At 46.6% G+C, this 24,446-nt stretch overlaps 1 long non-coding RNA gene across 3 annotated transcripts in view; it reads left to right on the top strand.

Annotated features, from left to right (window-relative positions):
* Positions 1-16,952, top strand: part of LOC144509370 (uncharacterized) — a 39,887-nt gene extending 22,935 nt beyond the window's left edge. Inside the window, exons 2-3 of one of the 3 annotated variants that reach the window (XR_013500457.1) lie at positions 1,304-1,466; positions 15,651-16,952. This is a non-coding gene — a long non-coding RNA (uncharacterized LOC144509370). Of the gene's footprint in view, positions 1-1,303; positions 1,467-4,543; positions 5,180-8,291; positions 8,938-15,650 lie in introns of those variants that run through there. The other 2 variants (XR_013500458.1, XR_013500459.1) reach the window with 2 other exon arrangements.
* The last annotated feature ends 7,494 nt before the right edge of the window (positions 16,953-24,446 follow it).

Below are 24,446 nucleotides of genomic sequence, written 5' to 3'. Positions count from 1 at the left end.
GAATGGCCTGCTCCTGCTTCAATTCTCTACATTTCTATAGAAGAAATTTCTTCACCCAAAGAGTCGTGAATCTGTGGAATTCACCACGACAGAAAGTAGCTGAGGCCAAAACATTGGGCCCGATTTCACCATCAAGTTGCGCCCGTTGTCGGGCACGAAAACTTGGTAAAGTCGGGCGTGAGGCGAATAGCGCAATCCGCGATCCACGACCGCCTCTGCACCGGTTCCCCCTTTACCAAGGGCCGAAAATGGCCACCGTCAGGACCGCGCCCGAAACGGGCGCAATGTCAATTTAAATGTATTTGAATGCATTTAAATTGACTAAATGGGCTGCATGCCCAAACTTACCAGCATTTCCCGCTTTACCATCGCGTTCGTCCGTCCAGATTCAGTGAAAAACAGACATGGTCCGCAAAGGTCCAATTCGGGTGCTCCAGCTTCTGAGGAGGTAAGTTCCAAGCGTCCGGCAGCTCTCTGACTCAGATCGGTGGGGTGGGGGGGCGGGGGAGGAGGGAGGTGGGCAGGTGGCTCCACTCTGATTGGTGGAGGGGGGCGGGGGGGTTCCCTGCCACTCTGACTCTGCTCAGTGACGGGGAAGTGGGGGGTCTGCTGCCACTCTGTGTGTGATCGGTGGGGGGATTCGGCGGGTTCGCTGCCACTCTGCCTCTGCTCAGTGAGGGGGAAGGAGGAGTCCACTGCCACTCTGCGTGTGATTGGTAAGGGGGAAGGGGGGCAGGGGGCCACGATCGGTCTGGGTGGTGGGGGGTGAGGGGAGAAGGGGTCAGTAGTGTTGTGGGGGTGGGGCAATGTCTGTGGGGACCAGGGGGAGGCATTATCCGGCCCGGGAGCGATGTAGCAGGGGAGCATTTTTCTATCTTTTTTTTTCTGCACATGTGCAGTTGGAGGCGCCGATCGGAGCTGCAGGAGTTCGGGCACGTTAAGCCCCGTCCACAAGCTTCTGCAGCGCGATTCAGAATCGCTGCTATTTTTTCTGGCAGAATGTGTATGGGGGCACCTGAGAACGGGTCTAAAAGTCGGATCTGAAACACTCCCAGTTTCAAGTCCGCCCAGCACTTCGAATTAAAATGGTAAAATAGGGCCCGTGGTGTGATTTCAAGAAGAAATTATATATATAGCTGGTGGGTTAAAGGGATATGGGGGGGAAGGCGGGATCAGCCTTGATAATCAACCGCGATCAAAATGAATGGCGTAGCAGACTGGAAGGACCGAATGCCCTGCTCCTGCCTCTGGTTTCTATAGTTCTGTGACTGATTGAACATTAGTTCTGGCTGTTCCATTGCAGATGTTGCTTTTGAAACACTGACGTGAGTGCATTGGGAGATTATCCGAAAACTAGAGGATTACAATTAATTTTCACCAGGCAATCACTGATCGGACTCCCTGAGGAATTTTGATTCATGGTCCAATATTGATTGCAAGCCCAAACTTACTAATTAAAAATACAGGTGAGTGAATTCTGAATTAGCTATTGATTAACTGAAAATAACTGCTAACTAAAAGGCAAGTTAACAAAATACACTGTGGCTAGGCTTTCGGAGGAATTAGAAAGGCCATGTTGAAGGCAAATATCTATAGAAATGTCTGGAAGAAAAGAAAGTTTCTGAATGTTTTAAAGTGGTGCTCCTTCTGCATGGGGCCCATGGGTGGAATTTTCCCATCCTGCTGGCCATGCAAAGGTCCGTTGCCCTCGGGCGGAATCTTCCAGAACTTGGGCGAGTGCAGCCGGAAAATCTAGCCCCAAGTCTAAACAAAGAAGGTGGGATCCTTTGACGGTCAAACCTGAGATAACAACTTCATCAGGGGTCTGCCTACAAGATAAGAAAGGATGTAGGAACAGGGGGTGGGAGTTATCCATCATTTCTTCGCTGGTTGAGGCAGAATTTTCCAGCCACGGCTTTCCCCCCCATTTCCGGAAATTCCCGCCCGAGGTTAAGTGGTCCACCAAATTCTCCGCCCCACCCGTGACAATTCCCACAGCGGATTGGCCAGGAAAAGTTTACCCCAGTGAGTTTCTTGGAGCACCAGAAATCTCAGCGCAGTTTTGCACTCTGAACAACACTGGTCCTGACTCTGTGCGGCACGGAGTAAACCCGCATTAAACCCACTTAATCTGGTGGACTGACGACAGACACAACCTGCCAAAGACAATCACACACACAACCAGTGGGCACTGCCCACATCTGCAGAGGTCAAGTAGAGCTATCTGGTGGGACTGGGGAGACTCATCGTGACTGTCTCTCTGGGCGGCACAGTGGTTAGCACTGCTGCTTCACAGCTCCAGGGACCTGGGTTCGATTCCTGGCTTGGGTCACTGTCTGTGTGGAGTTTGCACATTCTCCTCGTGTCTGCGTGGGTTTTCTCCGGGTGCTCCGGTTTTCCTCCCACAGTCCAAAGATGTGCGGGTTAGGTTGATTGGCCATGCTAAATTGCCCCTTAGTGTCCTGGGATGCGTAGGTTAGGGGGGATTAGCGGGTAAATATGTAGGGATATGGGGGTAGGGCCTGGGTGGGATTGTGGTCGGTGCAGACTCGATGGGCCAACTGGCCTCTTTCTGCACTGTCGGGTTTCTATGATTCTATGAGTTCCGACAATACTCTGGCCGAAATTCTCCCATCTTGCCCGCCGTGGGAATTGTATTGGGTGAGACAGAAAATTCGGTGGACTGTTTAAAGGTTCATTGAGCTTTGTGGGGGGGGGGTGGGATTTCTGGCCTTGGGGCACGCGCAGTGAGGAATCCCAGCCTTCTGTTTCTCTCTTGAATGACGCTGCCAGACCTGCTGAGTATTTTCTGCATTTTCTGCTATTATTTCATCGGTGTCAGGTTCCTTCCGTCAATTCTGGTTCCAATGCTATTTTAGCCAGTGCCAACCAAAGTGTTTTTCCAGCGAAAAAGTTGACTTTTTAATGCCATTTGTTATTTTCTTCCTTTTTATTGAAGATTTACAGACTAGCTTGTATTTTAAATCAATTCTTCCTGCACGTTGTTTGTCCTGACTGTAAGTAAACACTTATAGTTTTTTCCCTCATTAATCCACACAAGGTGAACCCCCACCCTAACCCCCTCTCCCCTCACAACTCTCCCCTCTCCCCTCACAACTCTCCCCTCTCCCCTCCCAACTCTCCCCTCCCAACTCTCCCCTCTCCCCATCTGGTGTATGTGTTCATACATCAAAGCCTTGATGAAACTGGGGACATTAATGGACAGAAGCGAAATGGATTTTTAGACTGCCTTTGCTTGTTTTTTAAGATGTATCAATGTCTCCATTGAAATTACAATACTTCATTGCGAGAGATTTGATTTGATTTTTGATTTGATTTCATTTCATTTATTATTATCACATGTATTAACATACAGTGAAAAGTATTGTTTCTTGTGCGCTATACAGACAAAACACACCGTTCATAGAGAAGGAAGGAGAGAGTGCAGAATGTAGTGTTACAGTCATAGCTAGGGTGTAGAGAAAGATCAACTTTAAGAACAGGGAGGTTATGTTGCAGCTGTATAAGGTGCTGGTGAGGCAACACCTGCAGTACTGTGTACAGTTTTGGTCTCCTTACTTGAGAAAAGCTATACTGGCACTGGAGGGGGTGCAGAAGAGATTCACTAAGTTAATTCTGGAGTTGAGAGGGTTGGCTTATGAGGAGAGACTGAGTAGACTGGGGCTATACTCATTGGAATTTAGAAGAATGAGAGGAGATCTTATAGAAAGATATAAGATAATGAAGGGAATAGATAAGATAGAAGCAAGGAAGTTGTTTCTACTGGCGGGTGAAACCAGAACTAGGGGACAAGGCCTCAAAATAAGGGGGAGCAGATTATGAACTGAGTTGAGGAGGAACTTCTTCACCCAAAGGGTTGTGAATCTATGGAATTCGCTGCCCAGTGAAGCAGTTGAGGCTAGCTCATTGAATGTTTTTAAGGCAGAGATGATAGATTTTTGAATAGTAAAGGAATTAAGGGTTATGGTGAGCGGGCGGGTAGGATTGAGGAAACCCACAAATCAAATCAAATCAAAATCAAACCCAAAGCTGAGTTCACGGGAAGATCAGCCATGATCTTATTGAATGGCGGAGCAGGCTTGAGGGGCCAAATGGCCTACTCCTGCTCCTAGTTATTATGTTCTTATTTTCAGTTAGATCTCTCACTTGGGCAAAGCACTGTACAAACATCCCCTGCTAATACTGACACAGGGCTTTCCCTGCAAATACTAATAATTTCCCACGGAAATCATGAGAATATTGACAGACGCCTGAAACACCCAACAAAGAGTGACATACTGGTCCAAAATATTGGGCTAATCCTGAGACCCCTGGCAGCACAGGGAGACAACAGGAATAATGAGCTTGTAAAGCAAAGAAGTAGAGAATGAAGAAATCTGTTGGACCCAATTCTGAGCACCATCGCTTTGGCGAATGCCAGTTTGAAATCATGGGCATACTTTTACTAATCCTGTCTTGCTTCCTTCACAGTGTGATTTTTTCCTTATTTCCTTTCTCTTCTGTCTTTTTTTTATTAATTAAGCATCATAGGGAGGCGATAGCGCAGATGTATCATCACTGGATCAGTAACCCAAAGTCTAGGGTATTCCTTTGGGGACCCGGGTTCGAATCCCACCACATTAGGTTGACTCTTAAATGGCTTCTGAAATGGCCCAGCAAGCCACTCAGTTGCATTCAACCACCCAACATCAACCTAGGCACCAGAAAGGACAACGGCAAACCCAGCCCTGTCGACCTGCAAAGTCCTCACTACTAACATCTGAGGGCTTGTGCCAAAATTGGGCAAAAGGTCAGAAGTAGGGATGTTCTCAGATGACTGTACAATGTTCAGCACCATTCTTGAACTCTCAGATACTGAAGCAGTCCACGTACAAATGCAGCAAAACCTGGACAGCATTCAGGCTTGGGCTGAGAAGTGGCAAGTAACATTCGTACCACACAAGTGCCAGGCAATGACCATCTCCACCAAGAAAGGACCTAACCATCACCCCTTGATGTTCTCTGACATTACAAATCGCTGAATCCCCGCTATCAACATCCTGGGGGTTACCATTGACCAGAAATTGAACTGGATTAGTCATATAAATACTGTGGCTACCAGAGCAGGTCAGAGGCTAAGAATCCTGCAGCAAGTAACTTACTTCCTGACCCCCCCATAGTGACCCATAGAACGCATTCTTTCTGGTTGTATCACAGCTTGGTATGGCTCCTGCTCTGTACAAGACCTCAAGAAACTACAAAGGGTTATGAATGTAGCCCAATTCATCATGCAAACCAGCCTCCCGTCTATTGACTCTGTCTACACTTCCCGCTGCCTCGTAAAAGCAGCCGGCATAATCAGGGACCTCACGCACCCCAGACATTCTCTGTTCCACCTTCTTCCGTCGGGAAAAAGATACAAAAGTCTGAGGTCACATACCAACTGACTCAAGAACAGCTTCTTTCCTGCTGCCATCAGACTTTGGAATGGACCTACTTTATATTAAGTTGATCTTTCTCTACACCCTAGCTATGACTGTGACACGACATTCTGCACTCTCTCCTTTCCTTCTCTATGAACAGTATGCTTTGTCTGTATAGTGCACAAGAAACAATACTTTAATTGTATTCTAATACATGTGACAATAATAAATCAAATCAAAGCAAATCAAAATCAAACCCAAAGTCTGTCCACCATCTACAAGGCACAAATGAGGAGTGTAATGGGATACTTTCCACTTGCCTGGATGGGTGCAGCTCCAACAACACTCAAGAAGCTCAATATCATTCAGGACAAAGCAGCCCGCTTGATTGCTATCCCTTCCACAAATATGCATTTCTCCACCACTGACAAACAGTGGCAGCAGTTTGTTCCACCTACACCTACAAGATGCACTGCAGGAATTCACCAATGTTCCTGAGGTTGCACCTTCCAAACACATGACCACTACCATCTAGAAGGACAAGGGCAGAAGATACCTGGGAACACCACCAAGTTCCCCTCCAAGTCACTCACCATCTTGACTTGGAAATATATCACTGTTCCTTCACTGTCACTGGGTCAAAATCCTGGAATTCCCTCTTTAACAGCACTGTGGGTGTACCTACACATCTCTGTAACCCTGCAGTGGTTCAAGAAAGCATCTCACCACCACCTTTGTAGGGCAACTAGGGATGGGCAAGAAATACTGGCCATGCAATGACACCCAGATCCTGTAAATGGATTTGAAAAGAATTACCTCATGCTTATCCAATGTAATCTATCAGATAGGTTGGCATGGTAGCACAGTGGTTAGCACTGCTGCCTCATAGCGCCAGAGGCCCGGGTTCAATTCTAGCCTCAGGTGGCTGTCTGTGTGGAGTTAATACATTCTCCCCTGGTCTGCATGGGTTTCTTCCGGGTGCTCCGGTTTCCTCCCACAGTTCAAAGATGTGCAAGTTAGGTGGATTGGCCATGTTAAATTGCCCCTTAGTGTCCAAAGATATGTAGGTTAAATGGATCAGTGATGTAAATGTGCAGGGTTACAGAGGTAGGGTGGGTGAGAGGGTGTGGGTATGACACTCTGTCAGAGAGTCGGTGCAGACTCGATGGGCAGAATGGCCTCCAAATCGGGCATATAATGCAAAGGCTCGGCACGGCTATAATATAAACCTGATCAATCAGCATCATCGTACAGTTAATGTGCATTGGGATGTGTGAGCAGTGGAACCGATCAGACACTGTAATCACCGCATTATCTTTGCGATATTAAGTTTTTAAAACATTAACATAGATTGAATAAAACTCCAGTAAAGAAAATTATTATCCGGATATCATTCGGAAAAAGAAAAATTGCTTTTTTTTTAGAGAGGTTTTAAAAGAGAATTAGATTAGAAATAAGATTTACCACCTGGTGTATTTTCCCCCTCAAACTATGAATTAATGGAGCTGATTATCCTTCACTACAGAACAATGCCAGATGTTCGTGAGTTACTTCAAGCAGTGTGCAACTTCAAAAATAACACTTTTCTTCAGAATATGATACATTTTACAAACATAATTTTAATCCTCCCATTATGCAGTGTCTTCTCATTTTGTTTTTCACAATTTGCATGTTTGGTCAAGGAAGTCAAAACTAACAAGGGTAAAAGAAACCATGAGGATAACGAGAACCATGAGTACAAGAACATTCTAGAAACTACAGCCTAAACATCATTGTAGCTGATAGCGGCACCACTTTAACATTTGCCTGTCTGTAATTTCAATGGAGACATTGGCGCATCTTAACATTGGCATGATCCCTAGCTCTGGACTGCCCGACCATCGGGGACATTCTTTCTGTGCAGGGGCGGCATGGTAGCACAGTGGTTAGCACTGCTGCTTCACAGCTCCAGGGACCTGGGTTCGATTCCCGGCTTGGGTCACTGTCTGTGTGGAGTTTGCACATACTCCTCGTGTCTGCGTGGGTTTCCTCCGGGTGCTCCGGTTTCCTCCCACAGTCCAAAGATGTGCAGGTTAGGTTGATTGGCCATGCTAAAAATTGCCCTTTAGTGTCCTGAGATGCGTAGGTTGGAGGGATTAGTAGGTAAATATGTAGGGATATGGGGGTAGGGCCTGGGTGGGATTGTGGTCGGTGCAGACTCGATGGGCCGAATGGCCTCTTTCTGTACTGTAGGGTTTCTATGATTTCTATGAGAATTTTATAAGTTTCAATGAGATCCCCACTCACCCTTCTAAACTCCCAGTGAATACAATCCTAACCGACTTAGTCTCTCCTCGTATGGCAGACCTGCCATCCCAGGAATCAACCTGGTGAACCTTTGCTGCATTCCCAAGAGAGGAAGGGAAGCAGATTGACATTTTGGGCGGGATTTTGCGGCGATGCTCACCCCAAAGCTGGACAATCCAGTCCGAGGTCCACGGACCTTTGCATGGTCCTGTCCCGCCCGGTACGATTCCTGGGACGGGCGGTACGGGAAAATTCCGCCCTTTGTGTCAAAGTGTGGTGTGCTGACGATACTCGAGGTTGACATTGGGTGCAGACAATGGAAGTATTCCACCCACTGACATTAACAGACTGCCCTGTGACAAGTGCACAGCTCCCCAAAAGGAATGCCAAATAAAACCCGGATCAAATTGACTGCGTGGTTGTGTCTGAGGCTGGCGGTTCATCTCGAGTGCATTGATTGATTCCCTATTTTAATGTCATAGTTCCACCAGTGGCTTAGAGGAACAGAAAATAACCCATCGATTGTCAACTGTTCTAACTGTGCATTGTACACAGTGTAAATAACCTGTTCTGCATTTACAGGGATTGTAAATTACAACGTACAATTTAAGTGTTTTGAAGGAACTGAATGAGCACTCTGTAAAAGCTGCGGGCACTTAGAGTTTCTTTGTTGTGATGTTGAAATTGGTCCATTTATATGGCAGAGCGACCTGAATGGATTTACCTTGTAAGTGACTCTTCTGAGGCTTAATCGCACTCTCGTATTCTTGGTCACATCTGGCTCCACTGGTTCGATTGTAACAAATGCCAAGATAAAACTGCAGGCTTGAGGGTCTACTCCTGTTCCCATGTTCCTATGTAACATGCAGAGACTGCGATTCCCAGTGGAGCAGGTGCCACAGAGTGGTGATAAACCTGAAGCCATCACAGTACACAATTGAATATCTTACTCTAAAGCTGTGGTTGATTTTATGAAGTGTAGGACTAATGTTTCACATATGTGAAACATCATTACGATGATTTATACCTGTGAAATGACACTTTTGTTTTTGCCATCTCTGTTGTTAGTTTGGAAATTCATTAAATTCTGACCAGGAGCTGTGCACCTGTGGAATTATAGAAATACATCACCAGTATTGGGCAGCCTTTGCTTTTGTGAAAGGTTGCCATAAGTCACTTGTGCTCGTCTGTCACTCTGGTGTAAATATCTAGTCGTTCACATCCATTAAAAAAATGATTGAATACACCACCAATATTTGCTTTATCTTTGTTAGGATACGAGATGAGAAGCCCCAAGGTGTATTATGAAGTCAGGCTAGACCCCAAAAATTTGCTATTTTGGCCTGAGTGTGAGGATAAGATGTTTTATTCCACGGACAATTCTCATACATTCATAAGTTCATAAGATATAGGAGCAAAATTAGGCCATTCGGCCCATCGAGTCTGCTCCGCCATTCGATCATGGCTGATATGCTCCTCATCCCCATTTTCCTGCCTTTTCCCCATAACCGTGCAACCTATTACCAATTAAAACATCTGTCTAACTCCTCCTTAAATTTACTCACTGTTCCGCACTTTGGGGCAGCGAATTCCACAGATTCACAACCCTTTGGGAGAAGTAGTTTCTCCTCAACTCTGCTTTAAATTTGCTACCCCTTATCTTAAGACTGTGACCTCTCATCCTAGAATGCCCCACAAGAGGAAGCATCCGATCCATGTCTACTTTATCCAGATCTTTTATCATCTTGTATACCTCAATTTGATCTCCTTTTATTCTTCTAAACTCCAGAGAGTGTGGGCCTAAACTGTTCAATCTGTCTTCATACGACAAACCCTTCATCTCTGGAATCAATCTAGGTCAATCAATCAATCAATTCTACTGACAAACTAGGAGCTTTTATCAAAACAAATTTTGTTTAACAACACAGTTTAACTATAACAAATGAATTAGCTTAAAATTTAACAATTGAACAACATTTAAACATGACAAAGCACAATTCTTAACTGCTTATCTATCCCTACAAGTTCCAATTCAAGCAATATTTCTCTTAAACCCCCTCATTAAAATTAGTTAGCAAAACACAAGCTTACTTGCTGTACTTAGGTTGCCAGGTTTGGAGATTTCAGACAACCTCTGGAGAGATAGACAGAGAGACACATCTTGCATCTTTCAGAATCAGGCAGTAACTGCTTGTTCTAAAATGAAAGAGAAACTGTGTTTTCCCTGCAAACTTAGCTCCTCTCATTAAGCACATGACTCTGTCCATGTCAATCAAGCTAATCAAAACTCTACTCTGAAAGCCCAGGGAACACCTAAGTAAACACAAAAGCATTAGCCTTGCTTAAACAAATAATCTATGTACTTATCCTGTTCTCCCAGCTACTAATTTGAAAATTTTCCCAGACAAATCGGCACCCTGCAAAACAGATCTGAATTCTAACCATACCCCTTACAAGAAACATGATATAAATATATTTCTTAAAGGCACAGTTCCATCACATCTTGAAGAATATGACTTGCATTACAGTTGATATAACCATTGGTCGTACTAAAACCATTTTGTGACATGAAGACCTGATTTGAAGAGAGAAAAACATTACTTTGTTTTTATGTTTTGCTCCCTTTTGTCTGAAGGAGGTGCCTCAAGCTTTTTGGTGATTCCATACGTTTCACCAATTCTCCAGTACCACAAGTATGTTGCCATATGTTGCCGTTTTTAAGTGAGTCTAGACAGTGAGTGTCAGCAATGGTGGAGGCATTGGTGTGACCACACCTAGAGTTTTGTGCTCAGTTGCCAGCGCACATTGGATGGGCTGAAGGGCCTTTTCTGCACTGTATGACTTTATGACTCTACGACCTTGCTTAAAGAAGGACATATGTGCATTGGAAGGAGTTCAGAGAAAGTTCACTTCAGCTGATTCCTGGGATGAAGGGTTTGTTTTATGAGCAGGTTGGACCAACAGCCCATTAGAGTTTATAAGAGCGAGAGGTGATCTTACACAGATAAGATCCGGAGGGAGTTTGACAGAGTAGATGCTGAGAGGATGTTTCTCCTCATTGAGGAGCTGAGAATTGTGGGCACAGTTTTGAAATAAGGATTAAGGTCGGGATGAGGTGGAATGCCATCTCAGTAGATGGTTAGTGTTGGAATTCTCTGCTCTAGTGAGCAGTGGAGGCTTACTGTTTATATTCGAGACCAAGTTAGGCAGGTTCCTGATTGACAAGGGAGTCAAAGGTTATGGGGAGGTAGATAGGAGATTGGAATTAAAGCTACAGTGAGCTTAGCTGTGATCTCATTGAATGACGGAGCAGTTTGATGCATCGAAAGTCCCGCTTCTGCTCTTATTTCTTCTGTTTTATCAGCTGATCCTGATCCTGTTGCCAACTGAAGAGCCTTGTACAATTATTGGGTGACAAATCACAGCCACGACTGTCTCAGCATCCACACCTCACCCAGGAATGTTGTGTCACCATTGTCCAGGCCAAGACTGGCAAACTCAACACATGATGTGGAGATGACGGCGTTGGACTGGGGTGGGCACAGTAAGAAGTCTCACAACACCAGGTTAAAGTCCAACAGGTTTATTTGGTAGCACGAGCTTTCGGAGCACTGCCCCTTCATCAAGTCTTTTTTTTTTCCTGTTCTTGGTGTGCATGTAGATGGCGTAGTTCTGTTGTCTTGTCTGCTTGGCAACTGTTTCTCAGCTGGTCTGTGTCCTGGGCGCAAGTTGAGAATATGGACTCGATCTTGGTTTCCAGGTTGTGACGTCTGCTGTAGAGCTGGTGTATGAGGTGATTGAGGAGTGTGAGAGAGGTACAATGGCAAAGTCTCTCAGCGTAGTCTGTGTTATAGGTTGACCGAAGTGGGTTCGTGATCTGTAGCCCTTTCGGTATCTTGTCTGCTTTCTTGCATCTTTGTAGAAACTTGATGTCTGTGTCGATATGCGCGATCTTCTTGGAGATCCTCTCCACTTTGAGCTGGGAGTGATGCCTCTTCATCCTCGCCTGATGAAGGAGCAGCGCTCCGAAAACTCGTGATACCAAATAAACCTGTTGGACTTTAACCTGGTGTTGTGAGACTACTTACTGAAACTCAACACAGACAAAAGGTTGTGCGTGGGACCTTTCAGTTGGCCAGGACTGACAAACACCCATGTATCCTTCCTCAAAAAGAAGGCTAGTGACATAGTTTGATGTAAAAATGTTGCACCATTTTTCATTTGTTTTACCCTGGACGTGAAGCAGCTGAAACCCAGCCTCTGTTCGTCCGCCTCGGGTGGCGTCGTGGTGAGCACTGCTGCCTCGCAGCGCCAGGGACCCAGGTTCGATTCCCGGCTTGGGTCACTGTCTGTGTGGAGTTTGCACATTCTCCTCGTGTCTGCGTGGGTTTCCTCCGGGTGCTCCGGTTTCCTCCCACAGTCCAAAGATATGCAGGTTAGGTTGATTTGCCACGCTAGATTGACCCCGAGTGTGAGGGGGAGTATCAGAGTAAATACGTGGGGTTACGGGAATGAGGCCTGGGTGGGATTGCGGTCCGTGCAGACTCGATGGACTGAATGGCCTCCTCCTGCACTGTCGGGATTCTATGAAGTCAATATTCTATGAAGTTTTCACATTGACACCACTGATTAAGATGGCAGACGGCTCTGGAATCTGTTCTGCATGCAGCTTTTGAGGACAGAAGCATTACACATCTGGACACAATCAAAAATTGGCTGCAGAATTAAGTGTATCTGTCTCAGTTACAGTAGGAATTCGGGGTCAGCTGGTGAATGGGAATGCATTCCAACAGAGTAGTAAGTCTTTCAGCGAGAGTTGCCAAAAGAAAACTGGCTTATCCTTTCGTCTGAACAATATTCCAAAGATATCAATCTTAAGCCCATATTAAAGTCTACTGTTTTAAGTGGAGATGGTTATGCTGCCTTCACTCATGCCTTCCTTGTTTTGAGGTTATTCATGAAGGCCCTGCCTTCTCAACCTTGCCCCTCGCCTGAGATGTGGTGATCCTCAGGCTCAGTCAGAACCCAGTCAGCTGCCCCCCCTCACAGGGGAGAGCAGTCTGTGGTCACCTGGGACAATGGCAACTTTACCTTTACCTTGTACACTTGATTTTATTCATCAACTTGCCTCTAAGATGCAGCTCACCCTCTGTAAACAGTATTCATAGCAACAGGGCACGAGTAACTTCAAATAAGTTTTAAGTTGAAGTTTATTTATTCGTGTCACAATGTAGGCTTACATTTACACTGCAATGAAGTTCCTGTGAAAATCCCCGGGTCACCGCACTTTGGCACCTGTTTGGGTAACACTGAGGGAGAATTTAGCATGGCCAGGACACTTAACCAGCATGCCTTTCAGACTGTGGGAGGAAACCGGAGCACCCGGAGGAAACCCACATAGACATGGGGGAACGTGCAGACTCCACACAGACAGTGACTCAAGCTGGGTCCCTGGTGCTGTGAGACAGCAGTGCTAACCACTGTGCCACCGTGCCACCCTATATGTTGAATTGTTTGGGGAGGTATCTATCAATCAGTGAATAAACCCTATATAATGGAGTGTTCCATCAAATGAGCCATTTATGTTAATATTTGAATACAAGAAGACCTTCAATTTTACATTTTAAGAAGTATTGTTAACAGAGTAGTGTTAGGGTAAATATAGACATCCTTCTTTATAGCAGGAAATTTACTGGCCTGCTTACCTCAGGAATTGGAGTGGGCAAGGGGTAGACCATGGAAAGGTCCGTTGACCTCAGATGGGATTTTCCGGTTTCGGGACGAACAAGGCCGTAAAATCCCACCCTACATCATAATGAAGGGTAATGCAGCATGATGTGGTTGATAAGCTACTATGTGCTGTGGGAGAGGTGATTCAGGAACAAAGGGACCTCGGTGTTTATGAAGGTGGCAGGACAGTTTGAGGCCATTGGTTAATAAAGCACACAGCATCTTGGGCTTTACAAATAGGGGCATGAAGTACAATAGAACATAGAACATAGGTGTATAAAATTATGAAAGGCATAGATAGGATGAACGGTGGGAAGCTTTTCCCCAGGTCGGTGGTGACGTTCACGAGGGATCATAGGTTCAAGGTGAAGGGGGGGGAGGTTTAACACAGATATCAGACGGACATATTTTACACAGAGGGTGGTGGGGGCCTGGAATGCGCTGCCGGGCAAGGTGGTGGAGGCGGACACACTGGGAACGTTTAAGACTTATCTAGACAGCCATATGAACGGAGTGGGAATGGAGGGATACAAAAGAATGGTCTAGTTTGGACCAGGGAGCGGCGCGGGCTTGGAGGGCCGAAGGGCCTGTTCCTGTGCTGTATTGTTCTTTGTTCTTTGTCTTTGTTATAGAACATAGAAAAACTACAGCACAAACAGGCCCTTCGGCCCACAAGTTGTGCCGAACACATCCCTACCTTCTAGACCTACCTATAACCCTCCATCCTATCAAGCTCCATGTACTCATCCAGGAGTCTCTTAAAAGACCCTATTGAGTTTGCCTCCACCACCCCTGACGGCAGCCGATTCCACCCGCCCACCACCCTCTGTGTGAAAAACTTACCCCTAACATCTCCCCTGTACCTACCCCCCAGCACCTGTGTCCTCTCGTAGCAGACATTTCCACCCTGGGAAAAAGCCTCTGAGAGTCCACCCGATCTATGCCTTTCAACATCTTATACACCTCTATTAGGTCTCCTCTCATCCTTCGTCTCTCCAAGGAGAAAAGACCGAGCTCCCTCAGCCTATCCTCATAAGGCATGCCACTCAATCCAGGCAACATCCTTGTAAATCTCCTCTGCACCCATTCAATCTTTTCCACATCCTTCCTATAGTGAGGCGACCAGAACTGAGCACAGTACTCCAAGTGGGGTCTGACGAGGGTCTTGTATAGCTGCACCATTATCCCCGGACTCCTAAACTCAATCCCTCGATTGATAAAGGCCGATAGTGTGATGATTGTCCCTTTAAGGATGAATCTGCAGAGTAAGGGTCGCATGACCTGGGGAAGGAATCGGGGAGCAGGGTGGGGCATCACCCTGCCTGGTAAAACACAGGCTTCTGTACTCAGAGCCACCCCGGGAGCTGATCGCAGCGACGTGGCTGCAAACCTCTGTATAGTTTCAACCTGTGAATAAATGAGTTGTGTTTTCCTTAAACTGGTGAACACCAATCTTTACAAAAAGCAAAGAAGTTATGTTAAACCTGTGTAAAACACTAGTTCAGCCTGAACTGGAGTATTGACACCAGGCTTTAGGAAGGCCTTGGAGAGGTTACAGAAAAAATTCCGGAGAATCCCAGAGAATGGTTCCGGGGAAGAGGGACTTCAGATATATTGAAAGATTGGAGAAGTTGGGACTATTCTCCTTGGAGAAGAGGAGGTTGAGGGGAGATTTGATGGAGCCATTCAAAATCACGAGGGGTCTGGACACAGTAGACAGAGAGAAACTGTTCCCAGTGATGGCAGGATTGAGAACCAGAAGATGCTGATATACGAAGCAGTGGGGAAAATCGAGAGGAAATCCATTTTGACACAGTGAGTGGTTAGGATCTGGAATGCATTGTCCAAGAATCCGGTGGAGGCAGGGTCCACTGAGGCTTTCTAAAGAAAATTGGCTCATAATCGGAAAAGTAAGAATTGGTACAGCTATGGAGAAAGCAGAGGAGTAGCACCAGGTGAATTGTTGCTTCGGTGGGCCAATATGGGCAATGATGGGCTGAATGGCCTCTTGTGCTGTAACCATTATATGATTCTATGACTGAAGCAATCCATTCTTACTGACAACAACGGTCATTTTGTGAAGTCTAAGCCGTATTAGGGTTTACCATTGAATGTTTTATCCACCCACTTGTGATGGAAAAGATTGTAGGATTTTAATCTCAGGCGATTTGGATTTGGCGTTGTTTCTGATTACTTGGTTATGCCTTTCAGAATGCGCAGGGACCCAGCTGCTGGGGTTAATGAAAGCTCCATCCTTGACAGGAGGAATTGGGATGTATGACAACCATAATTATCGCAAGACATCTAGAACAATGTTTACACAGGATCAAGTCACGAGGTGGTATCTGGAGCTGGCATCATGAAAGGGGCCAGATGGACTTCTGATTCTAGTGAACAACATTCTTCATGGTCTCACATATCACACATTCTCTGTAACTAATCTGCTTCCTACACCAACACATTTGTTCTCAGTTAATCCATTGGTTGCATTTTTTTTTTCACGTTACTCTTGCACAATCTACAGGCCAAATTATTTAACACTTAGCTGCTTGAAAGAAAACGAGATGTGGAGATGCTGGCATTGGACTGGGGTGGGCACAGTAAGAAACTTCACACCATCAGGTTAAAGTCCAACAGGTTTATTTGGAACCACGAGCTTTCGGAGCGTTGCTCCTTCATCAGGTGAGTGGAAAAAAAAAAGACCATGGGAACGTAAACGCAGGGCATTCGACCCCTTCAGAGGAATTTGGCAGAATTTCACTAGCTTATATGAAGGTAAGGGGGGTGCGGGGAGATTAGATTCATAGGACGGGATTTTCCAGCCGCGCTCACCCAAAAACTGGAAAATCCCGCCTCAGGTCAACAGACCTTTGCATGGTCCGTGCCCCTTGCCCGCTACGATTCCTGGGGCAGGTGGGACGAGAAAATCCCTCCAATAGAATCATAGAGCAATACAGCACGGAAACAGGCCCTTCGGTCCAACTGGTCCATGTTGACCATGGTGACCTCCCAGCTAGTCTCAATTGCCTGCGTTTGCCCCATATCCCTCTAACCCTTTCCCATCCATGATGTACTTATCCAAATGCTTTTTAAATGTTGCTATTGAACCTGCCTCAACCACTTTCTCTGGCAGCTCATTCCAGATTTGCACCACCCTCTGGGCTCTCATAAAATAAAACTGGTGGCCTGCCTGTGACATTTGCACCCACCTTGACCTGTCACCCATATTCTGCTGGGCGGGTAAGGTGCTCGGCAGCCCACCCTTCCTTGGGTCTATTGAGGCCCTTAAGTGGTCAATTAATGGCCACTTCAATGTTTCTCTCTCCACAGATGCTGCCAGATGTGCTGATACATTTTCTGCTTTTATCAATACCTATTACTTCCTGTCACTCAGTCTAGGGATGGACTGTGTCTTGAGCCATTTTGTCATCTTTGATTTCACGGCTTTACCTGGTAGATAATTCGAAACGTGGTTCATCCTTTGAATAAAGAACATTTTTCCACATGACCTTATTTAAATTGACTTTTTACTGAGGGCGGCACGGTGGCACAGTGGTTAGCACTGCTGCCTCACAGTGCCAGCGACCCGGGTTCGATTCCCAGCTTGGATCACCATCTGTGCGGAGTCTGCACGTTCTCCCCCGTGTCTGCGTGGATTTCCTCCAGGTGCTCCGGTTTCTTCCCACAATCCGAAAGATGTGCTGGTTAGGTGCATTGGCCATGCTAAATTCTCCCTCAGTGTACCTGAACAGGCGCCAGAGTGTGGCAACTAGAGGATTCTCATAGTAACTTCATTGCAGTGTTAATGTAATCCTACTTGTGACACTAATAAATAAACTTTAAACTTAAATTTATATCCAACTGTCCCAACTAACCATTAAGTGATATTCCGAATCCACCTTATCAATGACATTTAACACATTATATTCCAATGGTAGGGCCCTCCCTTAACCCACTCAAGACTGCTGAGATTCATTTAGATCATAGAATCCTGACAGTGCTGAAGGAGGTTATTTGGCCCATCGACCCTGCACCAACCCACGTATTTACCCTGCTAATCGCCCCTAAACTACGCATCTAAGGGGCAATTCACTGTGATCAATCAACCGAACACTCACATCTTTGGAGTGTGGGAGGAAACTGGAGGACCCAGACGAAACCCACGCAGACACGGGGGGAATGTGCAGACTCGGCATAGGCAGTCACCCGAGGCCGAAATTGAACCCGGATCTCTGACGCTGTGAAGCAGCAGTGCTAACCCACTGTGCCACCCATTCTGTTAGCTTCTAGTTATTGCCTCTGAGTTGTCACATTGCTTATCCAGTATCCAGTAAATCATCCTCAGTTTGCCAACTCTGATGGGCAACCACAACTTCTGTGGACCTAGAGATGAATTGTTGACTGAACATTTGACCAGGGGGTGAGATAATTGCAACCAAGCCCAATATTCACACTTTCTTGCAGGTATTAACAGGCAAAATCAGGAGCAGGGAGTCTGACTCATATTCCATTCCCTTGCCCAGCGGCACCAAGGCTATTTGTTGGCTTTTTGTACCCCCCCAAATTATACATTTTTCATAAAATTGTAGGTATGCAATACAACACAATTCAACTGTTGACTGTACACATCATGCAATGTGGGTCATATATAACACATGGGACACTAGGGTGCTTCACTCCAATTACAAAGCAGGGTTGCATTCTAATAAACATTGAGCTGAAGGGGTTTTACACTGGTTCCAGCCCTTGGCATCCTGAAGTGGGAGGGCTCCAGACCATAACCTTTTCCCATGAATCCTTTGCAATGGCTAAGCAAGCGTTAGTCTGCCTCTCTGCACCATGTTGCTCTTGGAGTGTGCCTGTCAGCAGCACTCAGCCATGGACAACTCTTTGCAATGTCAAACCAACAAGTTTTGGGCGGGCGGACTAAAGAGATTCCTTCACTGAGTTGATGGCCCTCCAGGGACAGCTGATGTTTGGGCCTCGATGCATCGCTCAGGAACAGTCCGTGCGTAGGCCTGCTCGGGATAATCCTTGACAAGAGTCACCGCACCTCTTTCCAGATGTTCTTGAGAACGTTCTAGAAGGGGACGGGTGATGGCTTCTTTATCCCGACCTCGGCTGGTAACTTGGCCAACTCGGTTCAGAGAATGAGTCAACTGTGGGGTCCGCCCAGGTTGGCACAACTGACAGTGGTTCATTAATTTACAAGCTGAGTCACAACGTGCCCCATTGCAGACGATAACAACATCCCAGTCATCCGCGGTTTGAATTAAGGGGAGGAAGGGAAACTGCGAGTGGTTGAGTCTGTAATGTAAGGCTCCTGAAGGAGGGGCTTTGTACACCGCCAGCTTCCTGAGAAGTGACTCATTCAGCAATTCTCAACCTGGTCCCTGAAGTTGCAGAAAACCTGAGCTTGTATCCAGTGAACAGTAAAAGGGAATGGAATCTCTCTGAGCACTAATGGAGTTGCTGTTAATCAGTGAAGTATGATCTGATAAAAAATGCTTAATTTATTTAAACAATATAACTTTTCCTGCACCCGTCTTGACGTAGATTGATTGGGTCATTGCAAAAGCTTTTAGTACATTAGTGCTTCCTCTTAGTCCAATTAACTTAGTGGTAAAGATATATCAGGGTTATTCGCAAAGATAGGAAAATCTTTATGACCTGATAGTTTGAAGGTTATTTAATGTATTCACCAATCCAGTTTTTATTGTATAAAAGCTACCCTTAATCAGTCTTAGCCAGTTCTATTTTCCGGCAAGAATGTATTTGTCTGAATAAAGCAACTGCGTTGAAACTTGATTTAGAGAGTAATTGCTGAATAGGTGGCATTTCGAGTTAGGTGCGCAGGATGTGGATAGATTGGGGCTGCATTGAGACTTTCACTGTAAAATACAGACTCATTGAAGTTTTGTATGACTATGGATTTCAGTTAAAAAAAAAGAAAGTCTTGCATTAATATCGCACCTTTCATTAACGTCTCAAAGTACCTTTCAACCAATTACGTACTTTTGACGTGTAAGCGCTCGGTAATGTAGAAAACACAACAGCACATTTTACACACAGTTCAATCCCACAAACAGCAATGTGATAATGACTGATGTTACCGACAGGGTCTGGAGAGAACTGAAATCTACGTAGCCTTTCTCTCACTGTCCGTAATCGGTGTGGTTCTTGAAGAGGAGGATGTGAGCATTTCTTAGCCCCAGGAGTATCAAAGAGTCATCATAGAGTCACACAGTGCAGAAGAGGCCCTTCGGCCCATCGGGTTTGCACTGATGGGCGAGAAACACCTGAACTCCCACCTAACCCCATCTACCAGCACTTGGCCCATAGTCCTGAATGTTAGGATGTTCATCCAGACACCTTTTAAAGGATGTGAGGCAACTCGCCTCCACCACCCTTCCAGACAGTCACCATCCTCTGGGTAAAAAAGGTTTTCCTCACATCCCCCCTAAATCTCCTGCCCCTCATCTTGAACCTATGGGCCCCGATTTCACCATCAGGTTGTGCCCGTGTTTGGGCGTGAAAACTTGATAAAGTCAGGCATGAGGCGAGTAGCGCGATCCGTGCCCGCCTCCGCGCCGGTTCCCCCTTTACCAAGGGCCTAAAATGTCCACCGTCAGGACCGTGCCCGAAAAGGCTCTCTGGTGTGGGGAGGGAGGGGGAGTGGGGAGGGGGGGAGGTGGGTCAGGGGGCTTGCTGACTCAGATTGGGGGAGGTGGGGGGGGGGTTGGGGGCCGAGGGGGCAGGGGGGTCCGCTGCCACTCTGTGTGTGATCAGTGGGAGGGAAGGAGAGGTCTGCTGCCACTCTGCATGCGATTGGTGGGGGGGAAGGGGGGGGTCCGCTGCAACTCTGCGTGTGATGGGTGGAGGGGGCAGGGAGGGCCAGTGATCAGTCTGGGTGGTGGTGGTGGGGGGGAGTTGGGGGAATAAGGAGATCAATTATGTTGTGAAGGTGGGGCAATGTCCGTGGAGGCCAGGGGGAAGGCATTATCCAGCCCGGGAGCGATGTGGCAGGGGAGGGTCTCTCTATCTTCTTTTTACTGCGCATGCGCGGTTGGAGGTGCCGATCGGAGCTGCAGCATTTTGGGTGCGTTAAGCCCCGCCCACAAGCTTCTGCAGTGCGATTCGGATTCGCGGATATTTTTGCAGGCAGAGTGCGTATGGGGACGCCTGAGGACGGGTCTAAAAGTCGGATCTGAAACACTCCCAGTTTCAAGTCAGCCCAGCACTTAGAATTAAAATGGTAAAATAGGGCCCCTATGTCCCCTTGTGACTGACCCTTCAACTAAGGGGAACAGCTGCTCCTTATCCACTCTGTCCATGTCCCTCATAATCGTGCGCACCTCGATCAGGTCGTCCCTCAGTCTTCCTTGCCCCAACAAAAACAACCCAAGTCTACCCAATCTCTCTTCATAACTTAAGTGTTCCATCCCAGGCAGCAGGAGTGGGCAGTCAATTCATATAACAACAGCAAACCTTTGTGGGTTCACTAGTGTCCTTCAGGGAAGGAAATCTGCCACCCTTACCCGGTCTGGCCTACATGCGACTCCATATACCCACAGCAATGTGATTGACTCTTTAACACCCTCTGAAATGACCTCACAAACCACCCAGCCCAAGGGCAGTTAGGGATGGGCAATAAAAGCTGACCCAGTCAGAAATGCCCACATCCCATGAATGAATTGAAGAAAGGATTATTTATTCACACTCTCACCCTGGAGGTCTAACATTAGGTCCATCCCTAAGCACGCAGACACACATGTGCCACTCACACCACACATGCACGCGTGCTAAGACATATGCACACATGCAAGGATGAGCACATGAATGCACGCACGCAAAATACACGCACATATGACATGTGAACTCTAGATAAGTTCAAGTAGCTGAAGTTGAAGGCTGGGTTGGGGGCCGATTAGTGGTGGGGTGGAGTTGAGGGGGTGGGGGGTGTGAATAGGATGGGGGGTAGTGGGGGAAGGAAAGAGTCACAGGGGACAACGGGTGAAGCTGGGGTTGGAGAGGGGGTGGAAAAGACTTCAGATGGAGAGGAGACTGTGGCTCCTGAAGCTAATGGAGCACAACGTTAAAGACAGAAGGCTGGATTTTCAGCCCCTCCATCCCCCCCACCCCCACCCCCACCCTCCTGCTGGCTTATTTTTGGGTCCTGACACTGCCTCCGGGCTTTTGCATGCCCTGCACCCTCTGTCACCGGGGAACTGGAATGTCTCGGTGATGCACCATTGATTCACGCAAAGACTAGATGTTGTGAAACAACAGGCTTTTATTAATAAGAACAGAAGCACTCCCAAACCGATGGCTAACCCGAACTGTGGCAAAAGGGGCGGAGAGCAGCCACCTTTATACCCCGAGGAGGGCGGAGCCCCGGATTGAGGCAGCAGGGGCGTGCCCAGGCATATCCCATATACAGACAGTATTACAGCGGTTCACCACACTCGGAAAATTCCAGCCACAGTTACGAGGTGGAACGGGAGAACCGCATGAATTAGCGATTAGCGTAGCGGGACAGAAAGATTCCACCCTGTAACTATCCTCCCTCCTCCGGTGTGCGATCCCTCCTTCTTGTTGTCGGCAGGTTTGGCCTGGGATGGAATGTGATGAGAAGAGATGGAGGAGAGGTTGGGAAGCATGCGTGCCTGCTGTGTATCCTCCCCAGTAAGGGCTGAGAATGGAGTCTGTGCAGCGTTGAGGTGATAGTTGAGGTGCTGGTGATGTTATAAAGTGCACGTGAGGTCATCAATGCCGATGTGTCTCCCATTAACACTGTGTGAGATCCCTGAGCAGGGTAACCCTCTGAGTGCATGATGCCATTATAAAAGTGGGAGATTAAAGCCAGGAGAAGGTACACGTACCCTGGCAGAGCAGATGAGATCATTCACTCTCTTCCTACACTGCATTGCGTTTCTTGAGCAGTTGCCCGACATACTGACCGCCCTTGCAATGGCTTCCCAAGCCAGCGAGGTGTGCTTGCTGGGCTTCCTGAAGCAATCCCAGGGGTCGAGGGTATCTCAGTGTTGCCACACACCATTTATGAGCACCTCCAGGGAGTTGTTGCTGAACTTTGGAGTAGCGTTCTTCTTTGCCGCAGCCATTTCCAGATGTGTTCTTCACCAAGCTAGGCTGGAGACAGTGCGGGTAGTGTTTAAATATGGAGGCTGGACCTTTGAGTCCATTAGATAACAGTGCGGTGGACAAATCAGTCCTTGACTCACCCCGTGATTCGGAGAGAAACTCACCTAAGCTTCATTAATGAGCAAACAAGAGTGAATTTGGACACAACGTCCCACCACGCTGCCTGATTGGAACTCTGCCCACCAGATCACACTGAAAATCTGCCCGCCATCACACTTAGTCTCTGAAAAAGTTCCACCCAGGGAGTCAACATTTATTTGAATGATTGATAAAATTAGAACAAGAACACCACCAAACATTGTAAAGGGTTAGAGTTAATTCCAATAGCAGTGATTAGCTGACACCAGGAGTTCTTAAAATTTATTTGTTCCTAGGATGTTACAAAGTCAGCATTTGTTTCCCATCAATAATTGCCTTGAGAAGGCAGTGGTGAGCTGCCTTCTACAGTCCCTGTGCTTGAGGTACACCCACAGTGCTGTTAGGGAGAGAGTTCCATGATTTTGATCCAATGATAGTAATAATGGTAATGTATTTGCAAATCAGGATGGTGAGTGGCTCGGGGCGGGAGCTGGTCTTCCTAAGAAACAGCTGCTCTTGCCCTTCTAGTGGCAGAAGCTGCAGGTTTGGAAGGTGCTGTCGAAGGAGCCTTGGTGAGTTGCTGTAGTGCATCTTGTAGATGGCACATACTGTTGTCAATGTGTGTTAGTGATGGGTGAATGGGATGCAAATCAAACAGATTGCTTTGTCCTTGATGGTGTTGAGCTTCTTGAGTGTTGTTGGAGCTGCACTCATCCAGGTGAATGGAGATTGTTCTGTCACAAACCTAACTTCTGCCATGTAGCTGATGGGCAGGTTTTTGTCAGTCAGGAGGTGAGTTACTCTGTGCAGAATTCCCAGCCTCTGCCCTGCTCTTGTAGCCACAGTATTTATATGGTGGGTCTAGTTAAGTTTCTGGTCAATGGCAACCCTCAGAGTGTTGATAGTGGGATAATGCCATTGAATATTGACTATCAAGGAGACATGGTTGGATTCTCTCCTGTTGGAGATAATTATTGCCTGGCACTTGTATGATGTGAACATTATTTGGATTTTAAAAGCCTATAGATTACATCAGGAAGAAAAGACTGAGGAAGTTAAGGTGTCCTCAGACCTAAGGCCCTGGGAAAGAATGAGTTTGTGAAGAGATAATGAGATAGGTCTTGATTTCAGTCCCATGAAGTTCCAAGGAGGAAAATGGGAATGGGAATTGCTAATAGACCAAGTCCATTGAGTTCATCTTCTGCCCTCCTGGTCACCACCAACGGGAATAGAGTTGTTGTTTAACCATTGGAACCGATCTCTGTCAAATATTCTACAACAGACTCAGAAGCTGCACCAATGGTGGCGAGTTTTTGGAGGAAAACGTTCACTTTGAAATTCCAAAATGCCGGAAAGTGCGCCAAATAAAATGTCAAGAATAAACCCTTCTGGGGATGAAGATGCCCCGAGCATCATCCAAACAAATCTTTCAACTTCACCACTTACATCCTTGCTCAGAAATGTCTAATTCTACAATGTGCTTTTGTGTATTTTAGCTTTGATTTCCTTCAATACAGATGGCAGAATGTGCTTTCATTTTACATAATAACAAGCATTCAACTGCACAAATACAGCCCGCAATATTTATTTGGGTGAATTGTTTCCGAAGCCAGTTGGCCAGCTGTTGTTGATGTTCAAGGCTGACACTGGGGGAACCCTCATCCTTAAACCTAGTGTGACTTCTACTCCAGTGAATGCACAGTTGAAGCCTTTCAAAGGGTGCATCAAGTCAGTGAATATGATATCCCCTTTTACCCATCTATTCCT

Source organism: Mustelus asterias, chromosome 21 (assembly GCF_964213995.1).
Source record: "Mustelus asterias chromosome 21, sMusAst1.hap1.1, whole genome shotgun sequence".
NCBI classification, from domain to species: domain Eukaryota; kingdom Metazoa; phylum Chordata; class Chondrichthyes; order Carcharhiniformes; family Triakidae; genus Mustelus; species Mustelus asterias.
Note: the sequence above shows the minus strand (reverse complement) of the source record. Positions and strands in the feature narration are given on the sequence as shown.